This window comes from Cuculus canorus, chromosome 11 (genome assembly GCF_017976375.1).
Source record: "Cuculus canorus isolate bCucCan1 chromosome 11, bCucCan1.pri, whole genome shotgun sequence".
NCBI classification, from domain to species: domain Eukaryota; kingdom Metazoa; phylum Chordata; class Aves; order Cuculiformes; family Cuculidae; genus Cuculus; species Cuculus canorus.
Window position 1 is genome coordinate 12,816,574 of NC_071411.1, and position 27,809 is coordinate 12,844,382.

The 27,809-nt window shown below is 37.0% G+C and overlaps 1 long non-coding RNA gene across 1 annotated transcript in view; it reads left to right on the forward strand.

Moving 5' to 3' along the window:
* LOC128853309 (uncharacterized) overlaps positions 1-27,809 on the forward strand; it is a 37,291-nt gene that overhangs the window by 2,428 nt on the left and 7,054 nt on the right. The window contains exons 2-5 of the long non-coding RNA XR_008451759.1: positions 5,911-6,069; positions 6,191-6,297; positions 9,318-9,395; positions 18,052-27,757. This is a non-coding gene — a long non-coding RNA (uncharacterized LOC128853309). The remainder of the gene's footprint in view (positions 1-5,910; positions 6,070-6,190; positions 6,298-9,317; positions 9,396-18,051; positions 27,758-27,809) is intronic.

The window sequence follows — 27,809 nt, forward strand, 5'->3', positions numbered from 1 at the left end:
CTCTCTATATCCTCTCCTACCATGATATACATCCTATATTTAACACATCGCCTCCACTTAAAGGCTTCACTGCCTTGGTCAGCATCTGCAGTCCACACACACGAGATAGTTTTCTGTGCCATCAAGTAGAATTGTGCAGTCCTTTGCAGGATGAATGACTGGGACACTGTAATGTCTCACTCCATCACTGGCTGTATTGCTTTGGTTATATATTTGCATCGGTAAAAAAGAAATTATTTTCTTCAGCTGTCGTTCAGTCGGGTTTATGCCGGCTAAGGGAGCAAAAGTGTCAGCTGATTGCTTGCAAGTGGTTGCATAAGGTTGTGATGCTGCCTAACGTAGTGTCCATAGAAAAAGCCAAGGTAGTCAGTGGAGATTTTGGGGAAATGAGAGCCTGAGGAAAGTATTTATTTTCCAGCCCTAAGAAAGGACAAATATTATTGTATGATTTGTAAAGGTTGATTAATGCCAGTACTCCACTTTCTCTCTCTGAAGTGTGCAGGAAAAGAGCCTGTGGAAGTCAATGGATATGTTGCCACTGCCTTCCGTGACTGGGCTGTAGATAAATAGAGATTCATGGAGCCACTTACGTGGTAAATGTAAAAAATGAAAATGACCTATCTATTAACTTAATCATCATTCCATCCCTTCTCTAAGGCAAATAAAGTGCTAGATGGAGGCAGATGTTGTTGTAATTGAGGTCTTTTTTCTTATTTGAAGGGACCAATTTCTAAAGGTCATTGATGGAACTTGATGGAAATAAGCCTTTAAAATGTGAATATTGATGGCTGAATAAAGTGAGCCTTCAGATGGAAGACTGCTCAAAAAACCATAACTATTTTTAAAAAAATTATGGGTCAAATTCTTCTCTGACTCAAGGCACTATAAATCTGAAGTCATCTGAAGAAATCATTGACTTCAGTGTAAATGAGGGCACAGCCTTCCTTATTGGAATAAGCTTAAGATTTTTATCCTCACAGAGAAGAGCAGAACAAAACAAAATTTACTATGATTTTGCCACAGCCCTGATAGAAGAGGAGATAAAAGATTATGTTAGACATCCACAAGAGTTTCTTTTTTTTTTCTCTTTCTTGTATCTGCCTTGCTTTCAAACCCACCCATGCTGTACTTGGCAGGGACTGGCCTCACTGTGCCATTGTGACAAAGCCACCTCCAACTCTTAGCAATTCTCCCCAGGCTCATGTGTGCAGGGGCTGCTGTCCTGCCATGCATCCTACAAACAGCCTACATGGGGAGAAAAGGGAGCTCTGCGGCTCTTTATTCCCTTTTATACTAGAAGCCTCAATATTTAGACCTTATAGTCCTGGATCTATCACAATCTAAAACAATCTAAACAAATAGTTGAAGCATTGGTATCCTCACAAATGTACATACTGGAAGGATGAGAGAGGATCTATCACTTTGTTTCAATTATGTTCTAATTTCTGCATTGTCCTCTAACTGAGTTTGCTTTATTTCTTTAAGTCTCAATCTTACAATGTGGCATCATCTGTCTTACATTTGTCTCGAGAAATCCCGCTACCTTCTCCGTGCTTCACTCAGAAAGTAGATATTGTTATATGGATTGTTTTAATGTACTTTTGGAAGTTCAGAAGTGTATATAGACAATAGGTGGAGGTGAGCTTTTGCTTTAATTCTGAGAACAAATTATATTTAAGTATAATTTTTATGCTTTAATTTTATTGAAAATTACATATCCCAAAATAGGTATGCTCTTTGCTATTCACTTAATGTTCTTACATAAGAGCAATTCTTCCACTAGAATAATAGTAATCTATAGTTTTTATACATATTTATTATATGCTTCGATTTTTCTGTATTCAGCGTTTAGAATAGATCATTATATTTTATTCACACGTTATTCATAATTATTTATATGAATCACGTCTAGATTTATAAACATAAAAAGAATATCCTTAGCAAAAACCTATGCATATTTTTGGAGTTAATGTTTATGGCTACTAGAAACTTTTGAAGGATGTCATTTGTAATAGTTTTCTGACACAACCTTAGCTGTCATAGCACAAACAGCCCTACTAAAATTCATCTCCTTTGGACTGCTGGTATGTTGTGATAACTAGCAGATAAAAGAAATCAAGAAGAACCAGGATAGCCTAGAATACAGGAGTGAGATAAAATACCATCACAAGTAACAGCCTCTCTCTTAGCCAAAAAAGAAAAGAGGAGGTCAAATAAGTTCATCCTTCTGAGAATAACATATAGCTCAAATACGCAGCTCCTCTCCAGGCAAAAAGAAGATAAATTTACCAACATCCAAGGAAAAAAAAGTATGGTTCGATGATGAGAATTATGCTGTGTGATAGCAAACTGTAGTACCATAGAAGTGGAGAGCAGAGCAATAAAGAGGTTTTGAGTAGGAAAATCAGGGAGAAGCTGGCAGGAGAAGGGATTGTCACTGTAAAGAGGAGTGACAGCTGGGAGGATGCAAGCTACTGTTTGGCACGCCTGAGAAATGCAGAGACAAAATGACCTAGTCAGAGAGACATGTACAAATGAATGAGATTGCTGTGGAAAAGTAGTGTGGCAGGGATTAAAGAGATTATCCATAAGCAAAATAAATATCAACGGAGTTCAAAGTATAGATAATATCTAAAACGGTACACGTACCTCACAAGGCAGATTGCTCCGCAGGTCAGACTTAAAATAATTCCTGAGGCTTTGTAAGGCAGAAGAACTAGAATTACCTTTTCCGGTTTATGAGAACTCCTCAAAGAAAAGCATAGGTAGTTGTTTTCAATATTTACCATGGGACACTGTAGTAAACTTCTGGTTTGATTCTTGAAGGAACCATATTCTGCTCGTCTTTCTAATAGTTGTAATAAACAATGCTAAGCCTTTATATAATATAGCAGTAGCTAGCGAAGACCTTGTTTTTATTAGCACGCCAGTGTTTCCTCCACTGCACTGAACTGCTAATTCCATTTGTATTGCTGTTATGCAAGAAACTACACAATGCAAAAGTGATGACCATGTTGGGGTTATTGCAACTTAAAAAGCTGCAAGACAGACTTTAGGTAAACCTAAAAAAAGGTTCCCATGTAACAACTGCTTTGCAGAATTGTACTTTTCAGAAACATAAATGCCACTTCAAATGTAAATAGCCTCTTGTAGTAAGAGAAAAGAATTAATATTAATTACATAATTTACAAAATTAAGCTGTTTTGGAAGATTTTTACATCTCTTTAACTACTAGCAGAAGGGTGCTGGCCTTCTGGTAGTCTGTACTCAATAGACATATTTTTTCTTTTTAGCCCTGAAAAAGCTAGATCTTGAAAAAACATATAGTGCCTTACGGTATCTTTAGTCGCTTCTGAATACTTGATCGTTGGTAAATATTAAGGCACATTAATACGATCTACTAGGCTGACTTGCTGTGATGAGATTTTCAGTCCAGGCAAGGTGGGCACCAAACAATTTCCACGAGGATTTGAGGTCTCTATCTTGTGCATTTATTTTTCCTCTGGAGTAATCTCTGAAATCTTTCTCCATAGCTTTGAAAAATCTCCTCGATCAAGCTTTCCCAAAGCTACATATAGAATCATTTCACAATGCTTCTAAGTTTCTGATTTCTCAGTTGAGCATTAGCCAATGCTAAGACATTTATTTGGCTATGCCTAAGGTTCTCTTGGTTTCAGTCACCATTTTCAGAATGAATACCTGCTGGCAAAACTAACTGACTTCTGCAAAAGGGTTCATAAATTTTTTTTTACTACATCCTTACTACATTGATCAAGTTTTCACACAGAATTTGATTAAAGAGCACTCTCTAAATCCCTGCACTTTCACAGTTCTCAGGAAATTTGATTTTGATTACTAAACATAATCTTTTGCCCATTTGTGTGCACAAATTCTTCTATTTCGCAGCTGGTGATGTGCTTTTCAAGCTTGCCTGAAGTCTGACAAATATGAGAGAGTCAAAATGTAACAGAAAATTAGACTCAAGGACAGATTTAGCAGTGTCATAATTTTAATCTGGTCATAGTTTAAGACTTATCATTACTTCAAAAAAAAAAAACACCAAGCAAAACACTAAACCAATATTTGATCTGATCTTTCTGCCCAAATGATATCCATTTTTGGCCATGATTTTAGTGTATAAACACCTGAATTTTAACTGAATTCACATGGCATACTGCTAACACAACAGTTAGTAGACAGGCAAGAGCAGCAGCTGGCAAACAATAGTTCATTTAGAAAATTACGAAAACTATTTTTCAGGCACTTGTAAATACTGACAATATGGTTTTACTACAATGCTGAATATATCTGTTTGAATTAAAACAACTCAACCACACATATCACTTGGGATAGAAGTGCCTGTGTTATCACTCAATTGATATCTGCAGTCTGAACAGACTTTGTATCCCTAAACCCTATTAAGCATGACTTGTCTTGATTGTTATTATCAGGCTTTTATTGCTGGACATTTTCTGCTGACACGTTTATATAAATTTAAATAGAAAAATTTAAAGTGTTTAACCTTCTATTCCAGCCTTGTGATTCACTTAGTGTGTGCAAAAATCCGGAGTTGTCCATTACATCCTCAGCTCTTCCAAATTTCCCTGCCTGTCCTTCACACCTAAGCCATCTGTTTGTCATTTCTTGGCACTCCCTGTACCTCTTTCACAAACGAACCATCTGCTCAGAGCTTTTAAACTTCTATTTACAATACATACTCTTTTATCTATTTTACAATTCTTTGCATATGTCAAAATTTTAATTACATAGTCACATATTAGGATGTCATCGGCTCAGGGTTTTTTTTTCCTAACAATGGTGTCTGTGATGGGTTAGAAGGCATTTAAAATGTGTTTTATGGCTCGCTGATATATGGTATTTATGAAGAGTGCAACAAATTTTGAAGTGAAGGAGCAGATGATGCATGAAGTCAATAATTGTTCCGAGACACCTCCAAGTGATTGATGTCTACATAACACCATAAATGCTACTGCTTTATTAAAATACAATAACAATATTAATTTATATGAAAATTCACTTTGGCTAACAGCTAATGCATTTAAATTTCTTATAATCTAATGCAGTCCTATCTCCTGTTAGGCTGGGGGGAAAAAGAATGTTTCTTTCTAGAAATTCACTAGATACCTCAAATCTCATAAAATATAAGAAGGTATGAATGAATTGTACAAATGCTATAAATATGACAAAGATATCCTCCTCCCAAAGAAGGAGGACAAAACTGATGTTGCTACACAGAAAAGCAGCTAAGAAAATTAAAAAGTACCAGTTGTATTACAAGTACTGTAGGCACATACATAATGCATGCACAAGCAAAGCTTTTCCTCACTCCGTTCACATAGAGTTTTGTCCACACTGATGAAACACTTTTTGTACATGTTGCTGAGGAATATTCCCTGTTTTTTCAGGATGAGTTTGCTTTGTTGACATCACTTTAGGACAATACCTGTTTTGGATGGTAATCAAGAATGGAATGAGTTTTAGTAAGGCAAGGTATCAGAGAAAGAAGCAGCAGATCTTTTGCCACGTGATCCACCAAATGAAAGAAAAAGGAATTACTGAGCATTAGCAGAATGAAATTCCCTTTTGCTGGACTTCAAGGGTTTTGCCTGCATGTGTCATTTCTGACCCTTACTGTGTGAGGGTTAGTCAACTTGTCTGTAAAAAGGAAGGCTATACCAACAAAGAAATCTAATCATCCATGGAAAGCACATCAGTAGGGAAGGGTTGTTACATTTGGCTTTGAAAAAAAAAAACAGTCCTGAGAGAGATACGAACAAGTTATCACAGGAAGGGCACCCACTGATGCATAAGTGAGATGATTCTGAATTGAAGGAGTAACTTGGAAATCACCCTGCCTCACTTGCAATGTCTGCAATTATGTTTTTGCAGAACTAGGATATCCTATAGAAACTTCTGCTTCTCCATCTGCTTGCAGAGAGGACTAAGAGCTGTGCAGGAGTCCCGGAGAGTAGATCCCAATCAAAACATTACATACAGAAACACTTGCCAGTGTTTAAATGAAAAACCTTTGAAATGGCTTAATTTACTGTAAGTACAATTCTAGAATACAGTCATTGAAATTCAGCTGCTTAGGGCAGCTCCATCTCAAACTGAGCACAGAATCACTCCAAACCACTTGACAGTAAATTGATCTGTGAATGTATTGCAGGTGGCGACTTCATGGTAGACATGCAGACACGTGTGTCTGAAGACATGCTGGTGGAAGGCAGGATCATAAAGACAACTTTTCCCCAAATGCCACAGACAGTAATAAAGGTAAGTCGTTTCCCAAATAAACCTGATTCAGAGCTCAAATAACCCCATCCTTAGGTCTCCATGGCTGATGGTGAGACTAACACAGATGGTTGCAGTGGAGCACTATAAACCATTTTGTATGTCATTTGCTTCAAGATGTCTGAGAGATGGGATCCTGGAGAGAGTCAACAGCACAATTAAATCCCATCAGGGAAAGCTCATCTCTTCCCTTGCGTTTCCATCATTTCCCTTGGCACTTTGTTACACTCAAAGACTTTCCAGAATATCACACACCTTAGTATTTCTGAGAGAGCTTTCCTGCAAGGTAGTGAGATAAATCAAGCATTTTGGTATTTCTTTACCTCCATCTAATTCTGCACACAGAGTGATATATTTTTTTTTGTGAAATTTTATTAGCTTGACTAGAGTGAGCAGCTGTCCTAAGTCTAAAATTACACAGACTGTTGGAGCAGTTCCAAAAGAGCTATTCTAGGCATGTAAATGGAGGAGGCAATCCCACCTTTTTTTTGTAACTGATTAAGGTAAATAACTAAAGCCTGGAACGAGTTGAAAGGAGCCCCTTCCCTTTTCATTATGCCTCTTTCTTAATGACGTAGCTTTTGATACCACTGGCATAATGCCGATAGAAATCTGAATATCTCCACCTAATTCTGTTGTGTGCATATCTGCAATGACAGCTTCTTTACAGAAGTCAAAGAAACTAAGTTCCTTGCACTATTTTAAGAACTTCTTCATAAGGTTGACTATCATAATCTCTCAGTTTACCAACTGATTTTCTGTTACCTAACTACAGCTGCACAAATTATTAAAAAAGGTAATTCTTCAGTCATCGTGATTCCTCTTCTCCACCTATACAGTGGGGATTATATCCATAATGCAGATCAATACTACACGGTTTAATACCTTGTTTTTAATCACTTTCAAATCTTCAAATTTAATCGTGCAGTCTGAATGATCAGCTACATTGTTCTGGAGAAATTTCAAGTTTTTAAAAAGGCATTTGTTTTGGAAACAGGTTTAAGGAACAAGACATGTACTTTACATAAAAGTTCTTGTAAATTTTCAGATGAAATGCTTTAATGTTTCTGTGGTTTAAATGATTGACTTGGAACGCCTTTCTGTTCTTCATAAGTTTATAAAGAATAGTAGACAACAAAATGATTTTTGTTTTCACTGCAGAATTGTGTTACAGAACCAAGTAGAGAAAACTGATTAGATAATAACTCTTCCTGGGGTGTCAACATCAGTTACCTCAGTGCTTTTTGCACTGTTTTTGTACCAGCAAAACAAGAGTTTAGAATCGATTGATCTATATTTTCTCACCGAAGATGACACAAAAATATGATCTTCTGTGATATATCTGTTCCTTTTTTACTGCGTATATACAATGAATTCATACATATTTTATGAAAACCTTTCACCAAAAGCTCTTGCAATCCTATAAAAATGCCTGTTTGTTGTGGGTTTTGAGATGCAGGAAGATTAATATTTGGAAAAATGATGGACTTCAAAAATAACTTTGGATTCTCTGACCTGCTTCACTAATGCATGCTGCTGTAAAAACCTGAAAGAGTGGAAAGTGCAAATCACAGAGGAGGGATGGTGGAGGCATATCATGAAGCTTTGTGGCACTGATCATGACCTCTCAGCCCAGCACTCCTGTTGCTGGAGCTCTCTCCTCCTCTACCACCCTCCTAACCATGGTATGTGAATGCATTGACCCCATTTGCCTAAGAACAAAGACTAGCTCTGTTTTAACAGTGTTTCTTTCTTGCTTTCTGCTATTCCTACCCCAATTTACTGCCAATTTACTTTGTACTGCCATCCAGCACTCTGTGATCAGAGGGAGGTGTTTGTACTGTTTTTTATTAATGATTTTTCCATCCATTCTAGTTGCCACAATGGCTCTATCATCAACAGGCTAGAAGCATGAACAATTAGATGTTGATTTTCTTTAAGCATGTAGCAGACATCTCAAAAATCCAGCTGTGCGAACAAAGTAAAAAAATCATCTTTGAGAGCAAATGCTGTTTGCAATCTTACAATTTGCAGACTAAAAATTAAATGGCTATTTTTATCCTCCCTTTCCTGCCAGACACTAACTAAATTTGTCAAAGTAAGCATGCTTAAGATTAAAGTTTTATTGATTTTTTTTGTTAAGGCACACTTAAAATATGGCACATAAAGTTTTCATAGCTGCATTAGTTTGCAGAAAACTTCTTGGCCCAGATTCCAACCCCTGCTGCCTCCAGTTCACCTACCAAGAGGTACTGATCCCAATCATTGTGACAGTCTTCAATCCACTGTAGCTACCTGGCTCACAGCTTGGTTAGGGCAACCAATCTTGGGTGAGAAGAGGTTCCTTTAAGAGAGAAAAAGCGCAAGAGATGGAGCCAGAGAGAAACACTTATGGGAAAGAAGAATTATGGTTGTCAGCCTAGGAGCAGGTCACAGTTGTAAAGGAAAGTTAGTTTACTCATAGCGTTCGCTCTGAAAGACTTCTATTGGGTTATTTTATGATGCAGTATTGTTTTTATTCCTGGGTTTGAGAGATGACTTTCGGCCTTATTTTGTGTTGAATTTCCATTAGCTTTGTCTTTCATTTCTGTGAGTTGTCTTCCATTCCCTTCTTAGCATTTACCATATACAAATCCACGGACTTGAGATGAGAAGAAAATCAGAAATGTTTTAGGAACTACTGTTTTCACAAGTTTCCTTGATAATCTGCTTTCTGAGGTGGCTATCCATCAGCTTTCCATGAATTTCTAATCCCATTCTTTCTAATCTAAGAAAGTCCTGTGGTCTTCAGTTAACTAATCTGAATCAGACACAAATTTTTACTGGATTTCTAAGTAGCTCATTGGTGTTCACTACCTGAAATGTTCCTTGACTTATCAGTAGATGCTTAGATAGTTAGACCTGTAATGTAAAATTCGATAGCTTTTGCAGTATTTTCCTTTGTTTATAATTACATAGTGAAGGGATAGAATTTAAATGGTAACTTTTTACCTTTGTTACAGGAGACAGAGGAGGTCGTCCTGCAGTCTTGTATTATTTACTTCACTGATTACAGCTGAATCCTCGACAACCTCTGTAAGGTCAGTGAAATTGTGTGGGATCTGTAGCTGTAACTCCTAAGGTGTCCAAGAGCAGCTGTAATGAAGGGAAAAATAATCAGTTTATGTTGTTATTTGATTAAGATTGGAGTGAGTAATTTTAATGCAATCCAGAGAGATATACCAATCTGCAGCATCTGCTGAGACATCAGCTCCACCTACAGAAAAGGCTGTTGTATATCTCTTATATAAGCATATTGAGCAGACATCCAAAACATCAGCATTTGCAGGAGTTGCTCTAGTTCAGAAAGATTACATACCTATAAAGAGGTACAAACAAGAAGCAGATTAAAGAGGGCTGCAGGGGATTACTGAGTCCTGTACAACTTCACGGAGATGAGTTTTTAACAACAGGAGCAAATAACTATGAGAAGGTACATTATTATGTAAAGTATGAAAATAGAATTTACATGTCTTCTTCCTGAAGCAATCAGGGATTTTTGTATTTCTATTGCTAATTGAAAAGAAGATAAAATAAAACACAGTCTTCCCAGCAGCATCTCGAGCCTCAAATAACTTAGTCTCACAAGTGCCGCGTATAATCTGTGGTGCCATCTATGCTGGGCAGGGTAAGGAATTTCCCATAAAATGATCCCCAATCTCAATTAAAAATTCTGCATTTACCTCTTCATTTTTCTGAAATTGAAGAAGGCTGCTCTGTCTTGCAGTCAAAACATGTCACATGCATATTCTCAGACAGAAAGCAGTAGAGGCTCTGAAGCCTATCTTGGAGCGTGTTTGATTTCCTGGCTGCCTTATTTGTTTACAACAATGCTCTTAAAATTGCCTCTACCATCTGTGTGGTTTCTAGTTGTTTGAATGAGAATGAGATATTAAAATGCCATCCAGATGTCTAGATGCATATCAGCATTAACATATTATGCAAATTGTCACAAGGATAGTTTTTTTTTTCTTCTTAAGCAAAACAATATTTTTAGATGGAATGGTAAGAAATTAATCTGTGAAGGATGACAAGCAAAAAAAACCCCACTGAGCAGATTAGGCTGAACTTCTCAATCACTTTTTATGAAAGGGTTAGGTACAAACTGTCCTTAGTTGTTTTTACTGTAAATCTAAGAAGGACAATTGGATGGAAACACAATCTTAAAAAAAAATCCACAAAAAGCAATGAACCATCACTAAGCCTAATTAATTCAGCAAAGTGAAATATAAAAGTTGCCTCTGTGTATTTCTCATGACAACAAGACTTCATGAACAATAACAACAAATATCTATTGGCTACTGAGCACTTAATTTAAAGAAACTCATGACTCTACAGATATTTACACTCAGAGATAAATCCATGGAATCAACAGTGCAAATGATACCTAAACCTTCACTGCTCTCAAGAAATAAGAACTGGGATCAGAAAATTAAGACCATTGTCTTTAACTGAAGTTGATTCTGTCTGGGACTGTGATTCTTACAACTGAAAATAAACATGATGTCTCTTGAAGTTCTCCCTAAAGCTTAGTGTATTAAAAAATATAATTAATAATAGCAAGTTGCAACAAAAATTCGGAAATTTATTTTTGTGTCACTGTTGGTATCAAGAACTAAAAGTGGAAGATGACCATTTTTCATTTGGGTGAAAAGATAACAAGGCAAGTCCCTACCTATGCCTGAGTTTTCCTAATACTCATCAGCAGTACAGGCACAAGAAGTTTCCTTTTTGTCTTTGATGATATATATTAATTTCTTCTCACAAGTATATTAGCTCCCAGATTTGTGATCCAAGGGTTATGTTTTCTTTAAAAACATGTGGCGTATAGAACTATTTTTCTCTTAAATCGTGAATGGAAATAGGGAGCCACAGGTTTCTAATACCCCAGTTAAAAACCCATTTTCAGCTATGTTTGTTTATAAAAATCTGTAGTTCTTACAAAATATGGCTTCCTGTCCCCACAATGGGTAAAATAAGAGCATGAGAATGGGGATTGGGAAGTCCTCCATTTGTGTCCCGTCTCCCCTGCGCCCAGACTGGATCAACCATACTTATGCTCTGTCTGAAAATATATTTTACCAGCTTTGTTCCTGCAGGCTATAATCTTGGACACATCTTACAAAGTATTTCTGGACAACTTATTCCAATGTTTTACTGTCCAGCCTATCAGCTCACCATCCCTGTGGAGCACAGATTATTTCTTTGTCCCCTCTAAGGACTGGACTCTAGAATAAAAGAAGGTACAAATATTAATCCCATCTACCTTACTTTTTAGGGCTCTGGGGACAAAAAAAAAACCCCAATAAACAGATCATTCCCTCTTCTAAGAAGCTCTCATAATTCACTGTGTCTCAGATACACCTGTTGTCTGGGGTATGTCATCAGCTTAAAATACCCTTAACTGTGATTCTGGTAGATCCTTTATTTGCTGTCAATAGTCTCAGTGCTTTACTTCACACAACAGAAGAATTAATGTTTTTCTATTTCCAATGCTCACCATTTTTATTATATGCTTTATAAACAGTACGTTGGCAAACTCTGCAGAACTTCAAAAGAGCTCGTGCAAGCCTGTGAGAATTTTTGGGGTTGATGTGTTTTTGACTTAATTTAAGTCGAGGGCATTATAGTGCATTAGCTAGAACGGACCCCGAGTGCAGAAAGACATTTGAAAACCAGTAGCAGCTCACATACAATCACCGTGAAAAGAGTATTTGAAAAACATACAGTATTTGGAACAAATAAAATGAGGAAATGTATTTTACAAGTGGATTCCTGAAAAGGCTGTAGCCATCATGGAGGAATTGTTGCCAATGCTGGGAAAGGATGATTGCAAAGGCATCAGTGGTGATTTCATGCTGTGGGTGATCAGATGAAGGACTAAAAGAAACGCCAAGCTTTTCCTAGATACATTTGAAGTCTGCTGCTGTATCACGGTTTACTCAAAAGCCATCAATTTTGCCAGCTGAAATGATTTATAGTGAAACACAAAAATCATAGATATGTTATTTGGCCTCAAATGTTTTAATTAAGTCTAACCTTAACCTGGTTCACAGGACAAAAATAAAAGTGGAGTCATATAAAGCAGGGATAAGGGAAGAAGGGTTTTTACAAAGTCACCTACTCCATCATTTTTTGTCTCAAGATAGCATAAACTGAACTTAAATCGTGTCTGACAGGTGTCTACTTAACCTGTCCTTCCACTGATGGAAATACCAGACTTCTACATTATTTATTCTACTACCTACCTAGTCTTTAGGCTGGATGTGTTTTTTTTTTCCCCTAGAGTTTAACCTAAATTTCCCTTGCAATTTAATAATGGGAATTATTCTATTCCCTCCCTGATGTCAAGGATTACATTTTACAACCTTTCCTCCTCACAGAGGACAGAACTAGAGCTAATGCCATGGAGGTTAGAACAACCTTTCACTTATTTGAAAGCATCTCACCTCCTTTAACATCCTTCTCTGGCATAGTCAAATTTAGTTATTTCAGACTTTCCTCATACTTCATGTTTTCTGCAGTTCTATCTGGCATGTTGTCCTCAGAATTCCCTTTAATCCATATCCTTTTAGAAATACTGAGTTCAAGACAGGCCAGAGTACCCCAGCTGCGGTCTTACTGATGAGTAGCCTTGAAGAATTACTTAAAAGATGCTATTCCTGTTCATTTATCCTGATCTGCTGTCTACTTTTCTCTGTTAATGGCACTCCTACTGTCTCCTACCACAGCTCCTCTCCTGCAGATATCCTTATCCTTTTTTCCTAGCCACCTTATCACCAAAAGGCAGTAGGTTAGCTTGATATGATTTGTTCTCAAAACATCCATGCTAGTTCTTTTCTTATCATCTGTTATCTTCTGAGTGCTTAAACAGATCATCTGACTATTTATTCTGGTATCTGCTCTTGCACAGAGCAGAGAATGATTGGCATGTAATTCCTCAACATTTTTTAAACATATTACCTTATTGTTGTTCTTTTTTTTTGTCTGATACCAGTGGCATATAATCTTCACAAAGAGAGTGTCTATTATGTCTATACTGAGGGCTTAATCCACAGAGAAATGCAGAAGAAAGGACTGTATTTCGGTTATTACTGCAGCTACTCCTGTGTGAGGATGACAGTTCACGTTTGGTGGATCAGTGATGTCATAAAAATCGATCTTTAATAAATAGGTTTAGAGCTTGAGTAACCTGTAGCAGGCAGTGAAAATGTATGCACTGTGTTCTATACATCTTATACAATATGGCCAAATATATGCACAATCCCATCCTGAGGTGGGCGAAGATATTTTTTATATCTTTCAGTTTGTTTCATTTTCTGGATTTTAGCTCTAAAGCCACCAGAGACTTCTAATGATAATTCTCAAATGCCAGTCTAATCTCACAAGAGAGTATAAAGAAGAAAACCTAATAATATAGTTTAGTTCCTTTAGTCATTTAAGCAGGAATCCTCGCCTTGTTGAAAAAAATATTGCTGTTTTGAGGATTGCTAACTATTCAGAGAATAAATCTGTTTGTGGATTATTAACTGCAAAGTAAAAGCCTATTTGCATTGAATGAACAATAGCTGCCTTTTGTATTGGTGTGTTTGGAGTGTCTGCAGCCAGAGATACAAACATTTGTAAACAATCCATCCGTACAGCTTCATTTAGAGTTCTTGAGAGTTATCAACTAACACCAACAGAATAATAAATAGACTGCCAGATTTTTTAGAAGCTATTCTGAGCATCAACAACTGCATAACACAGAGCTCCTGTTGGTGAGATCCTCCAGCTGCTAAAAGCAGAACTTCATTTACAGTGTACTGAAACATGGGTCCAAACTCACTATATGCGCACCCCAGACTTTCACAAAGAGCCCATCAGAAAAAGCTCTTGTGATGCTGATTTAGAAAGGAAACTACAGTAAAAACTTAATTTGCTTGAATCCTTACAGACTGTGCAATTCTCCTGGATGGCAGTTAGTCCTTCTTTAGAGTGTAACAACTCTAGCCCTTATTTACAGTATAATATTATCCTAAAACTCAATTTAAATGTAAGGTCTCTGAGCTTCTGTTATTCAAATGCAGTAGAGGATTAACGTGCATGTCTTATGCATAGTTACAAGTAGAATGAATCTCTGCTGCTGCTGTTCACCCTGGAAAACATTTGTGATCCCAAAAGCCAAAGCAACTGGTTTTCAGCCATTCCCATGAAAGTTTTAATTCATGCTTTCCAAAGCATGAACGACTGATATAATATGTTCTGGGGTCTAGTTGTTGTCACTCTTCTGGATTTTATAGCTCCCACACATGGTGGTCAGCCTGGATTTCATGAAAATGGTGTCTCTATTCTCAGGTCTGCACCTATGCAGAAGTGTTTCAATGTGAACTATTTTGACGCTTTCAAGAATGACTAATTATGCACATTTAGAGGTCTCTTTCAAGGCCTTACCCAAAACATATTGATCCTCCATTGACTCTAGTTGCCCTCAATAGACTCGTGGGCAGTCAAGCTCTTTCTGTCTTATTTGATCTCTGCTGCTTACCAGAAGTGCAATTTCTTTTCCATCAGAGATCTGGACACACTTTTCATTTTTATCTTCCGACATTACCTTAGTAGTTGGTTTTTTCCTGCTATTTGAACCTTCTACACAGAGACCTTCAAGGGAAATAACAGAATTGCATCAAGGGAAATAAAAGATTTGAGGTAGTCTTGAGGAACATATTAGTTAGGCATAGGCAATTTGTCTTAGAACAGTTTGATATCTGGATATAAGTACATGGACTTTGTATACCTGAAATGATATTGTCTGTCCCAGAAAGCTATGAATCTATTGATTAAAACAGATCAAATGATAGCAATAATTTTACTGGCATATTAAGAAAGAATTAAATTTTATTTGAGCCTGGGTCCTTCACAATGACTTTCCTCAAGCACTTGATGAGTGAGTTTCAGTTGCACAAATTATTTCTAACACACTAGTTTTAACTATACATATTTTCTTTGAAGTTATTTCTTAAATATTTCTCAAATAATGTATGCAAAGTTTCTCAGTTTTCATTGTATGTAACTATCATATGCAGATAAAATATCTTTCAAGCACCAATACCCTTCCAAAACAAATACTCAGAAACAATTCACAGAGTAAAGGCGATGAAATTACGTTAATAAATTATTTATGATGAGCGATTTGCTCAGTCCTATGCAAAATAAAGGAACATTTTTTAACCAATGAAATCAAAACTCTATCAAAGGTCTTGAAAGCATATTGTTTTCCTCATTTTTCTCAGCTTCGTGACAGACTGCTCTAATTACTTATTAGGCCTTAACTTTGCAACTTGTCATGGGGCAGCTGACAATAAAGTCCTGCACTTGAAAAGATCAGAAACATCTGGGCAGTACAACCAGGAACAGTGGCAATATTGCCTGATTTTGTCTCCCTTTTTAGCCACAGCATCTGTGCTCTTTGCTTGAGGTTCTACACAGCATGATTTCTTCCCCCTCTAATTCCCTTTATACATCGTTCTAATAAAGATATTGCAACTAGCAAAGCAATAGAGTGCAGAATGGAAAATGAATTCATGTTAATTGTGCAGATACACCTCACTGGACAATTAATAGCACATCCCTCTGCCTGCATGTAGGACTTCAGAAATGATTAACCAGCAGCTTTCACTGCTGTCCTACCATATAAGAAAGTGTGGCAATAAAAGAGGATACAGCTTCACAGCATCATATAAGCTTAAATTTCATTGATAGTAACAATGTGAACAAGAAAATGTGAGATATGGGGAAAATATCTGAGGGTTAGCAGAAGCATAAGAAAACAATTCTTCAAACCTGAAAATAAAAAAGCTGAAGAACAATGTACCAACCAATGCGACAAATTTCTAAACTGAAGTTGCAAGAGAAAACACTTCAATCCCACAAGAAGCAATTAGAAGTTCCTTTGGAAATAGTGCATTAAAAAGATGAGTCTCTAAAGGAATGATCAGCTTTTTCCTCATATCTTCTTTTTATTATTGTTCACATGGAATTCATCTAAGTGCATATTCTCTCTCTACAGTGTTTGAATGTTGCTTTCCCCTTTCAGGATGATTATCTGTCCTCTATTGTAAGGAGGTATGAATAAGCAAAAGCTTTCAAGGCTGCTGAAGAGGATGAAGTACTATTTTTTTTTTTTGTAGAACACAAAGCCTGTAGGAGGGAAATTGCAAAATATTGTTCTTCTCAAACATGCATTAGCAAAGCACTTGGTTTATTTACTCATATCCCACCTGAAACAACCCACAGATTCATTTAAATAAATAAGATTGCACTACGCAGTAGGTTTTTATGTGTGGAGTGGAGTGAAGAAAGTAATGAAAATTCTCTCTTGTGCAGAATGCATTTGTCCATGCTTAGGCTATTTTTTTTTCTTTAAAAAGAATTCTACTGCTTCTACTCTGCCTCTACTGTAGAGGAGTTTGAGATGAAAGAGTTTGGGAGTCTCATAACCCAGGGCACTTAGTCCTCAGTTTTAGACATTTATCACCTTCTGCATCAGCTTACGTGAGATTTAAAATGGAGCTGTCATTGTAATTCTTCAGTAACAGTCACCTGGAATCTGAAAAGGTCTTTACACCACTGAATCCGTTACCTGCTATCATGCCCAAGTGTTCCTTGGAGGTAACTGGAGACATATTACAAATCTAAGTTAATAGGCTTTATGATCAATCACCTCAAAGGCACATACCTGTCCTATTAATAATGCAAATACGATAGGATTATTGAGTTACAAGTATCATATACACAAATATTAAACATTAATACATTTATTAAAGCTGAGTGAGTATTAACTAGCTTTGATGCTGCTGGATTTCAGAGCAATAGCTAGTTTTACCAAAGCTGGCTGAAATTAATTAGCGTGATTCCATGCTGTGCACTGTGTTTCCACAAGAGAATTATCTTTTTTTCTAGATGAAGACAACAGCATCCTAAACCATGTTTGGGAATGTTTCTGACTCAGCTTGTAATAATAAAAATAAGGAACATAAATGCCTTGCTAGAGAGTTTTATCATCTAGGAGATCTTATTCTGAAAGTAACCACTTTAAATTCTATTTATCTATTTTTATACCCAAAAGAAAAGTAGAATAAAAGATTGTCCATTTTGACCATGCACTGTAGGGGTATAAGTGGGATTACTCTCCAGTATTCTTGAAATGCTACTTCTTAAAGTGATATTCCTGTTCTGTCAATCTTATTTAGCATGAAACTATCAGCTTTGACTTTTCTGAACTGCAGGTAAAAACCCACCACTTGATGTTGTCTACATAGGTAAATACCTGTAGTTCGTGCTTATTTACTAAGACTTAAAAATATGATCCTAAGCATCTATCATCATCATACAGTTTAATAGTGGCAAAAAAAAAATGTATCTCCATACTCACCAGAAAACCCTAAAGTGTAGTTTGGACAGAAATAATATGTATGTAAACACAGAAAGTGAAAAGATCACAGCTGGCACATATTTTAGTTAGACAACCATGCACTTCAACAAAGATGCTCATATGAGAATCATGTATTTTAAAGCCAGTTAAATTATTTTTTGCAGAAATACATTCATAAAATATTACTGCCACTCACTTAAAGAAGATATATGTTGTTTCATAATTATGCAACAAATGAGCAAATGCTTTTTATTTCATTACTTTTTTCCTTCATTTCATTCTAGAGGCACGTCAGCAACAATCATACATGGAATATTATTATCCAAATGTTATAAATACCATGGATTTGTATGCTGAAAGAAAGAATAAACTGGCCATCTCAGCACGCTGACCACAACATCAATCAAGGCACTCATTGATGAGGGTATAAATATTGGTACTTTACTGTTACACAGGTTTAATATCAGGAACAGTCTTTTTCCTGTATCTTTTAAAGACGCTGAAACAAGCCTAACACAGACCATGAGATTATTTCCAGAACTATCAGTGGCCTAAATTGACACGAGATCATTTCACTGCATGTATTGAAGAACAGAAAGTTCTTCAAGGTTTGACCTCAGGGCCACACAGATTAATATTCTCAAGGTCTGAAAAGGGTCTTGATCAAGGAAAATTTCAGTTTCCTCCCAGTTTTTTCTCCAACTCTAAATGACTCTTTGTCCCTGTGATATAATCTCATTTCTCTGACTTTGAAAGTGCCTTTTCGTTTGTAGCATTTCACTGACAGTGAGTGGCAGTTGCTCATTAACCATTATCTCTTCTAATTTTCTGTGAACTAATTGTAAGGAGCATAAGAAAAGCTATTAGAACAGTAGAGCACTGAGGGAAAATGGAAGAAAAAGAGGAGGTCAAGATGATATTGGGTCATCGCAATTTACAGCAATATTTTCTTCAAGAGATATGAAGGTCTAAAAGTCAATTGTTAAAAAGAAGGCAGAAACAGACCTGCTAATACCAATTCAAAAATCAATAGAAATGTCCAGCTTGATAGGAACTCCTAAAGCAATTTCTAGGGAGAATACTTAACTTATGACATGACAAGCATCTTTATTGCATAGGTTAAATGAGCCAGTAAAAGGAAAAATATTGCCAGCATATCAGAACATAGAAGTAGAACTGAAGAACAGGGGTGCTCAGGCACAAACCTAAGGCAGCCAAAAAAACCCAAAACCAAACCCCAAACCCATACTTGAGCTGACGCTTACTGTCCAAAGCTGGTGTAAATGTTTGGGCTGGAAGGGATCTTAAAGATCACCTAGGTCCAACCCCCCCTACTGTTGATCACTAGCTTAGGTTGCTCAAAGCCGCTTTCAGCCTGACCTTTATCTAGCTAATGTTTCTCAGAGTTTTGAAAGAAATAGAAAAAACCTTATTAAAACTATTGCAGGCTATGAGTAAAGCAATTTTGCTCATATATGCATTAACTTTAACCACAGCAGGACATTCTTGATAACTTTAGCTGATTATGAATACAAATGTTCAGGTTTATGTACATATCACTCACAGTTAAAATTGAGGGAGAGTGATGAAGAATTGTAAATCAAAATATGTACTTGAACACTGTTCTGATTTGTCATTGTGATTTCAATAACTCACAATAAAAAGGTAGAAAAATGCGAATGACAGTTGTAGGAATACAATCTTTCATATTTTTCTGTCTTTCAGAATTCAGACTAATAGGTGGATGTAGTATGAAAAGAAACAATGATGGAAAAAATAGCTAGGTTGGTCGAATGTAGCAAACAAGTAAGATATAGACATCTTTATAAATCAAATCTACGGCTAGAGCACAGACGGATTAACAGGTGGTGAAACAACAGATGACATATACAACACTGATGGTGAAGAAATATGACCAGGTTGAATTGTTTGGACAAGCTTTAATTCAACACGGCACACTATTGAAAATTGATGGCTTTTAAAATAATTTAGGAATGTTTCTGCCCTACTCACGGTGCCTGCTGGCCCCTGGGACTAGGAGATAATCCAGCACCATTGTTAGGACAACAGACAATAAAGCTGAGCAGTTGTGGGTGATCACTTGCAGCAATTTGAAATTATTCTTGTGACCAATTATTCAGGCTGTGGCTGGAATCAGTCAGCGTTGTTCTGACTACATCATGCAATATTTCCACAGCTCTTAATGCAGCACCAGGTCAGAAATTAAATTGCTAAAAATAATCTAAAAATAAAGGATTCATTGTCATGCAAAGGTTCCCAGTGCTTAGGTGGGGGAATAATAGAGAGGGGATTGCTGAATTCCTTATGTGTGAGACCGAGAAATAAATGTTAGCCTTGAAGTAGATTAAAGGCAGGTAAACAGAGCAGCAGAAATATCAGTCATAATAATGAAGGTGGAACTAGATGGCTTTTCCAGGTTGGTAACCTTCGTCAAACAAATGGAGGATGAGATCATTTGAACACAGACTGGAAGAATTATGGAATGAAAAATAAGTTGAGTAAATCACTAAGATGTCAGGTGATACTCTGCAGCGAAGATAGAGGTTTCTTTTTTTAATTTACTGAAAATGCAGTTTCTATTCTCACAGGGACGAAGCCGTAAGAACCCATTGCCAAGAAATGCTATCGGATACACACCTCCAGCCCTTCACCCAGAAGACTACTGATGTGTTTGTAGGATGGAGATATTTACAAAAAACTATTTTTGTACAAGATATGTGTGTGCATATTGTGGTTTAAGGCTAAAATAAGCGCCTAATTGCAACATCGATAAAATCAGAAACACAAGCAACAGAATAAATGAGACAGTGTAAGATCTGTACCCTTTTTATTGTTTTACCTGGTCAGAGTTCTCCTCTGTATCTTCCTTTAGAAAGCTGCTTGCCTACTCCCCAGGGTATTAAAAGGAAGGATTGATTCAAGGCTTTAACCGGTGCAGTTCCAGGTGGGACATTCAGGCTGGGAAAGCCGTGCATGAGTGTTTTCTGAAAATAATAATATTCCATCACTGGCAACACCAAGCAACAGTAAGTAGAAAGAAGGATTATGATTTATATCATGTCATGATGCCATTGGAAAAGAGGGAGATCCACTCAAGCCTCTACATATTTCTCCTGAAAACAGCACTGCGCTCCAGTCAGCTTGAGATTGTGCCCAAAGGTGTATTTTTACCAAGATACAATAAAACAGCCATGCAGACTGGTAGGTACCTATAATCCCAGTAACAACGGTAGCATGGGCATACCAGACATGCTTTCAATCTTTCTAGACTTGACATCCTGACTTCCACACAGTTTAAATCTTCTAGTTATCACTAATGTATTTTGAACTATTGTTCATCTGCTGCCTAAACTCTCAGACATCTAAGTCTTTCAAAATATCTGTACCATCTGTCACAGTCTAAGAATTATCATTCTAGCTATCACCAATAGAAGGATGGAGTCATTTGATATTAAATTTATGCATAGTGCCAGTCACTTGTTCACCCAGGATACAATTGAATCCACCGCTGGGGAATTTTGTATAACTAGTGAGTCAAAGGCTGGGTTAATCATATGCATAGAGGGCTAAGAAGAGCGTACTGGAATCACGTGGATCGTTTGAAAGGGTGGGTATGAATGAGCATATATCAGACAGGGTGAGGGTGGGCTTTTAATTTGTGATGGTAAAATTGGGTTGTTTTGGAGCACACTGTGGGGATAAGGGAGATAAGATAGACATTTATTCCAAGTAATGATTTATACTAAAACTAGATCTACCTAGTTTTTACTTCTGTGCCACATAGCAAGATGGAGTGCTCCATGGTGAGTGTGGCCATGGTGACTACAGGTTACAGTAGCCACCCTGGAAAAGGAAAAAATCTGCATTCTACCCTTCTTCAGTGAAGACTCTGTAGCAGTTAAATTTATGCAAGTTGAATAAATTTAAAATAAACACTGAGAAGTCATCCTCGAGAGTTGACTGGTGGCCTAGTCCAGGAAGGCCACCCAGAGGCAGGCATTCAACCCTCCTCAAGCAGAGCACAGAGCTCAGCCGCTGTCTGCCATTTCTCAGGTCAGTGATGCAACTAATAGCCCTCTAGGTGGCAAAGATAGAAGGGGCTGTGTTTTGCATGAAGTCTAGACCACGATATCTATTAGGTTGGGTCCTTTGGGCATCATAGATGGGGAGTACCTGCTCTGACACAGACATATCTGCACGGTGAGTGCAGCAGCCGCTAACTCCAGGGCTTGGTGGCATTTAAGCTGAGGTTTTGAGGACATTCATTTAAATGTTTGCATCAAAATTCAGTTACAGAGATTTAAATACTCCTGTGGGTCTAGCCCATGGCACTTAAACAATATGATAAGTTACATTTTTGTAGCAAATGATAAAAAAAACCAACAGAAACTGCTGATAGGAAGCCTGACTAGGTTTATGCTGTTATTATCTAAGGCATGCTGCAAGCCATAGGTGAATATTTTCTACAATCCTTTCATTGTTAATGAAGATCTAAGCTAGCAAATTAAAATAAACCCGTTTTATCACTCAGATTTAATGATTTTCTGCTGGGCCTTTTTAACATTCTGAATTAGCCCTCTTCAAACTACATAGCTCATCAGAAAATTTGCCATCGGTCTTCCATTTCTTTTCCATCTAAGGTTACTCTGAAATGGTTACCTTTTGCCTTCAGATGTGTATATTTAAAGATGACCACTGCCAGCATGAACAACTTTTACCTCTCCTTGAGCTAACAGTTCATAATGCTGTTTGAACACTGTAGGCCCTTGAGTGCTGAAACAAGGTGAACATTCAGCTTCAGAAATTTCAAATCCAGGTGAAGTTATCTTGCTGATTAACTCTGTGAATTAAACAAGTAGTTCAGTAGAGTGCTACAATGACAGAAAATGAAAATCTCTCCTAAAATATAGTAAAACCTGCAGGAAATACAAGGTACCCACTGAGAAACCAGATTTCCCTTTAGCTAAAATGTTTAATCTTTTTTGACTCTTTTCTAGTACTTCTGGGGTAGAGGGAACATGGGTACAAATTTCACAGTGCTGCCATTGCCCCTGAAATGCTTATATTAATCTAGATTTCTATGCTGTGTGACTTTTGGCAATAAGGACAGTTAACATTCCAATATCTCTTTTCCTTCAAGGATACTGAAGAGCATTGGAAACATTAAGCTCTGAGGTTGGTAATTTACTAATGAGAAGACTGATTCAAAGAGAAATTAGGACCTTAATCTCTCCTCCACTGAAGCCAATGGAAATCATTTTGTGATTTCCTTGGGCAGACTGTGTGTGGCTGATAAAATGTCACACAAGAAATCACAGAGAAATTAGACCACAGGTCTAATAATTTTTTGCTTGTTCAGTAGAAGAATAATTGTCCTTTATCCTATGCCTGAATCCTTTATATCAGAGTCCCCTTTTCCTTAATGCAGTTTAGAAATATTCCAATAAATTTAGATTTGCTAAGATTACAAATCACCCCCAGCTGTGTGCTGCAGCAGAGGAGACATGGAACAGCTGATAGCTTTGGAGCACTACTATTTTTTTATTCAGGCCCAGCATCCTATGTGTCCTCCCTGGGACCTGTGCTGAAGATTTCACTGCTACTGGAGGCTGAAGTTCTAAACAGATTCTGAAAGCAAAGATCTCTTGGGCAAGTCTCCTACAGAAGCAGCACAAGCCAGTCCCACTGAGCTGAAGAAACAAAGCCTTCATATCCTACTCACATGCTTACAATTATTTTAAGCACTTTGGTACAACTGAATTTTGTGCCTTATATCATAGAAATGACATTTTCAAATTCTTTGAAGTAGTTTACAAAAAGCTCCTCTGTATTGCTGAGGCCTTTCACTGAACTAAAGCACACAGTTTTCATTGTGACATGATGACGTTGAAGAAGTCACAATTAAATTCTTCAAACTTGTTATTTTAGAGGTAGTATTCTGCAAGGACCTGATCAAAAACAGTCTGTACGCAGTAAGGATCTTTCTGTCTTGAGGTTCTCCCTTAGTGTTTTTCAATATCTTCTATCTCTAGAAATACTTCAAGCAATTTATTAGGAAATTCCATAGTGCAATATGCATTGCTGTGTTGCTAGAAGCCTTTATATCAACAGCCTAGATAAGTGCTGGTACTGTTATCATAATACACTTCAACAGAGGTAAGAAATATAGTGCTGTATTTACAAGTTTGATCCATTCAGGGCCTAAGATTGTAGTAACATAGATATAGGAGCATTTATGTACAAAATCACTGGACCATACACATGATTATTTATCAAGATGGTCTATGTATAGTGCTAGTGTTATGCATTAGCACCTACTTGATATAACAGAAATAAACATTTCATGGGAGAACACAACGGACATTGGAAAGGTATATCACAAGCACAGTTTTATAATGAACCCATGGGATATTTATGTTGTACATTCCCCATAAAATGTGTGAGAGCTAGCCAAGCAAAGCTCTCCCCAAACTAGGTAAACAGTACATTTTTATAATGGTGATATAACTGAAAGAGCATTGCTAGGCTTTTATGAACCTTATGTTTTCTGTTGGTATTCCTTCAACTAATGTATCTCTTAAAGGTCATTCTGCAGCACGATTGAAAGACCAGATGTATTTTCATGATGTACAGAACAGATGTAAGTTTCTGCACTAATCTGGGTTTAGGAAACTATAGTGCACAGTGAGTGGAAAATGTATTATTCTACTGTGTCAAATAAACGATTATGTTGGATGTGTGAAATAATGCATATAGTTAAAGGTTATGGTAGAATAGTGTTAAAGAAATTCATTGTTTCTGGGCCTGATGGTAATATGAATGATAAAAAGGTGATGACTATTATAGCCTTGAAGCATTACAGTCATTTTGCTATGATAATAGTCCTCAGATTTGGTTATAGCCCTAATATGTTACCTGAAAGTTAGAATCAGATTCTGAGGTCTGTTGGCACATAATGATTACTTATTGTCTAGAATGTAATTTCTGAAGGAAAATGAGAGTTGATGTTGAGGATAAATCTTTTCTCTTTTCCCTTGCTTTCTTTTTTTTTTTTTTTTTTTAAGAAAAGCTAAATATGGAGTTTGTATTTCAGAGAAGGAATCCATTTAGGATCATTTCTAGCTTGAAATATGCCATGATACAGAGCTCTCCTGCTTCATGCTTTTGTCACTCTTTGTACCAAACTATTATGGACCATGGGCGAGTAATGATTCTGGTGTTTGAAGCAATACACCAAAGCTGTCAAGTGATGGAGAGCTTCAAATCACCCCCTACTGAGTGGAGTGGCTTTACTTTTGAGATACTTTAAACAGGCATGTACAAAGGGCGCTCACAGAAACCTGTCCTGGCTGTTAGCCTTGTCTGAGGGGTTACAGGGTCATCTATCTGAAGGACACAGGCTCTGAGGTGACTTTTCTCAGAGTTCCAGCCCTCCCCTTCCCTATGGAAGTACGTAGCAGGAGAAAGGAGTCAGAATCACAATTTTTACTCATTCCCCACCACCCCAGACAGATGGCCTAGCTCTGTTTCAAACTGTACCCATCAATATAGTTTTAGCACTTCACAATCCTTAATGCTTGTTTAATCCATCATTTTTAGGACTCTTAAATGAAGGACACACTGTCCATGGTCAGCGCTACCAAAGCAAACTGCTTTGATTTGATTGCAATGCTCACTATAACAAGGTCACATAATAGAGCACATAGCAGCAGAAAGACTAATAATAAATTCCATTGTTTATAATAAGCATATAATAAAGTTTAGTAAATTGTGAAAGTCAAGGCTTTTTTTTTGTGTCGCGGATTCTTCCTCTGTAGAGAAACACACACACAGAAGAAAAGAAAAGGAAAAGAATGAGAATAATGTCCCAGCTAAAGCTGAGCTGTTTCCAGACAAGCTGAGAAAGAAAGGAAACGCTGTCACAATTATGACAATGCAGAACGAAAATTGAATATTTGTTCTGTAGTTTGTGCTCTGATGTACTTTAGGGGACCAGGAAATGTTTGATTAAAAAGGGAGTTGTGTTCACAGGGTGCATTATTCATTCCAAATTTCACTTTTATAACTCAGGACAGTCAAACACATTACTTACCCCAGAACCTATCTGCTGTCTCTTTATTTCTGGAGCTTCACATAGGTGACTGGAAATCAAGCATTCAGAGGAGATACTGAAGTTAAGTATTAAACCTGACAGCTCTTATATGTCTAGTAAGATAATTGATTTCATGTTTTGCTAACCTACTCTGCAGGTTAAAGTGGCAAGGTTAGTTCCATTTCATAGAGCAGTCACTGAATTATTATTTTTAAGGTTTTAAAAGCACAGAGGCAATTTACATTTCTATTTTCCTTTCTAAACATTTATATAGATGAAGAATATAGTGAACACTTGCGCAGGAAAGAAGATAAATTCAGCCCTGAAAGTTCCTATGAGGGAAAAAAACTAAAAAAATATTAAAAATAACTTAAATTCTTAGAGGGAGAGGTTATATGTTTATTTTATCTCTCTTTGTTCTCATCCATTTACTGTCTGTTTGTGGCCTCTTTTTGGAGTGGGGAGCTGGGGAGTGCTTGGCAATGGCAACAGTCTGAGTTATTTCTGGCATTTTAGAGTTTAAAGGCAAACAAATTAACACTTTTAAGTGATATGATACCAAAAATACATTGGCATAACATCACTGCAGACAAATTTTTATTTTATTGACTTTCTTCTACATCAGAAGTATTTTGGAGAAGAACCGATACTTCTCCAATGTCCTTGGTAGAAGGGCTTTTTGCTGGGCGATGCTCAGGCTGGAGTAAACTGTTATAATGCCCCCAAAGGAAAATCAATCTGTATTTCGTTACGCTGCTCTTTTTTACACACATATATACTAATATAAGGAAATAAAGGTGGGATTGACAGAATATTGCTGGAAAGGTGAAAGTTGCTCAACTTTCCCTTTACTTCAGACTCATCTCGACCCATCAGCAGAGCAATTTAAATGTGAGTCCCTCACTTTGCAGGAAGATCCCTAAACTGGTAATAAGGTGTTTTGGGTTGAATTGCCTGCAACCTTCCCAGGTACTGCAGACTCACTTAAATACACCTGTAAAAGAGAGGTTGCTTCTTTGAGCAGCTACTCCAGGTACTTGATTCGCATCCCAGTCTCACTCAACAGTCATACACATTATGCCAAGTGGAAAATCATTAACTTCAGGATGAATTAACGAGATAATGTCTTTTTACTGACTGTTACAAGTGCCATGGCCCACGCCTGTTGAAGTAACAGAATTTCTACCTCAGTAAGGATCAAATCAGGCTGTATATGGCCAGAGGCAGCTTCTTTTTCCAAGTAGTTTTCACTCTGTATTTATGGTGAGAAATGAGTGTCACTTTCTTTTTGCACATTAGGACTGCTGAGCTGAAGTAAATGGGTATAACTTTTAATTCTATAATCTTATTATCCTAGCTCCAGTAAAAACTGATAATGAAATCTGAAGATATTGAGAACTTGGACTTTTTTCCCCGAAGTTTAACTTAAGTTTTTTTTTTTTCAAGCAACGTGGTGCTTACTATAGTCAGTCTCTTTTTAAGACTATCCAGGGAAACATAAACCCTTGCAGCAAGTCATTTTCTGTCAAAATTACATCTGACCTGCATATTTTTGCAATTCTCTGATGCATTATACAGTCAGATCAGGTTGTTCCTTGACCAGTTGTTCACCCCTATCAATTGCATTAGCATTTAACCTGTCAGTTTAAATTACAAAGGTAACAAAGGTTTAGGAAGGTTACAATAGATCCAATCTCACACGGAAGTGTGGAAAAATAATCTTAAATCATCCTTCAATGTGAGTGTTATTTCTTCTCCTGACATACACATACTCACCTTTTAGAAGCATCACCGTAAATGTGGGCAACTTTTTATGGTGAAGACTACATGAGATCAGCAAAGCATGTGAAAGAAGAGAAGCACTGGCAATAGGATGAGTATGTATATTTAATTTGAATTTAGATTGCAATTCCTGTATCTTTACTCATT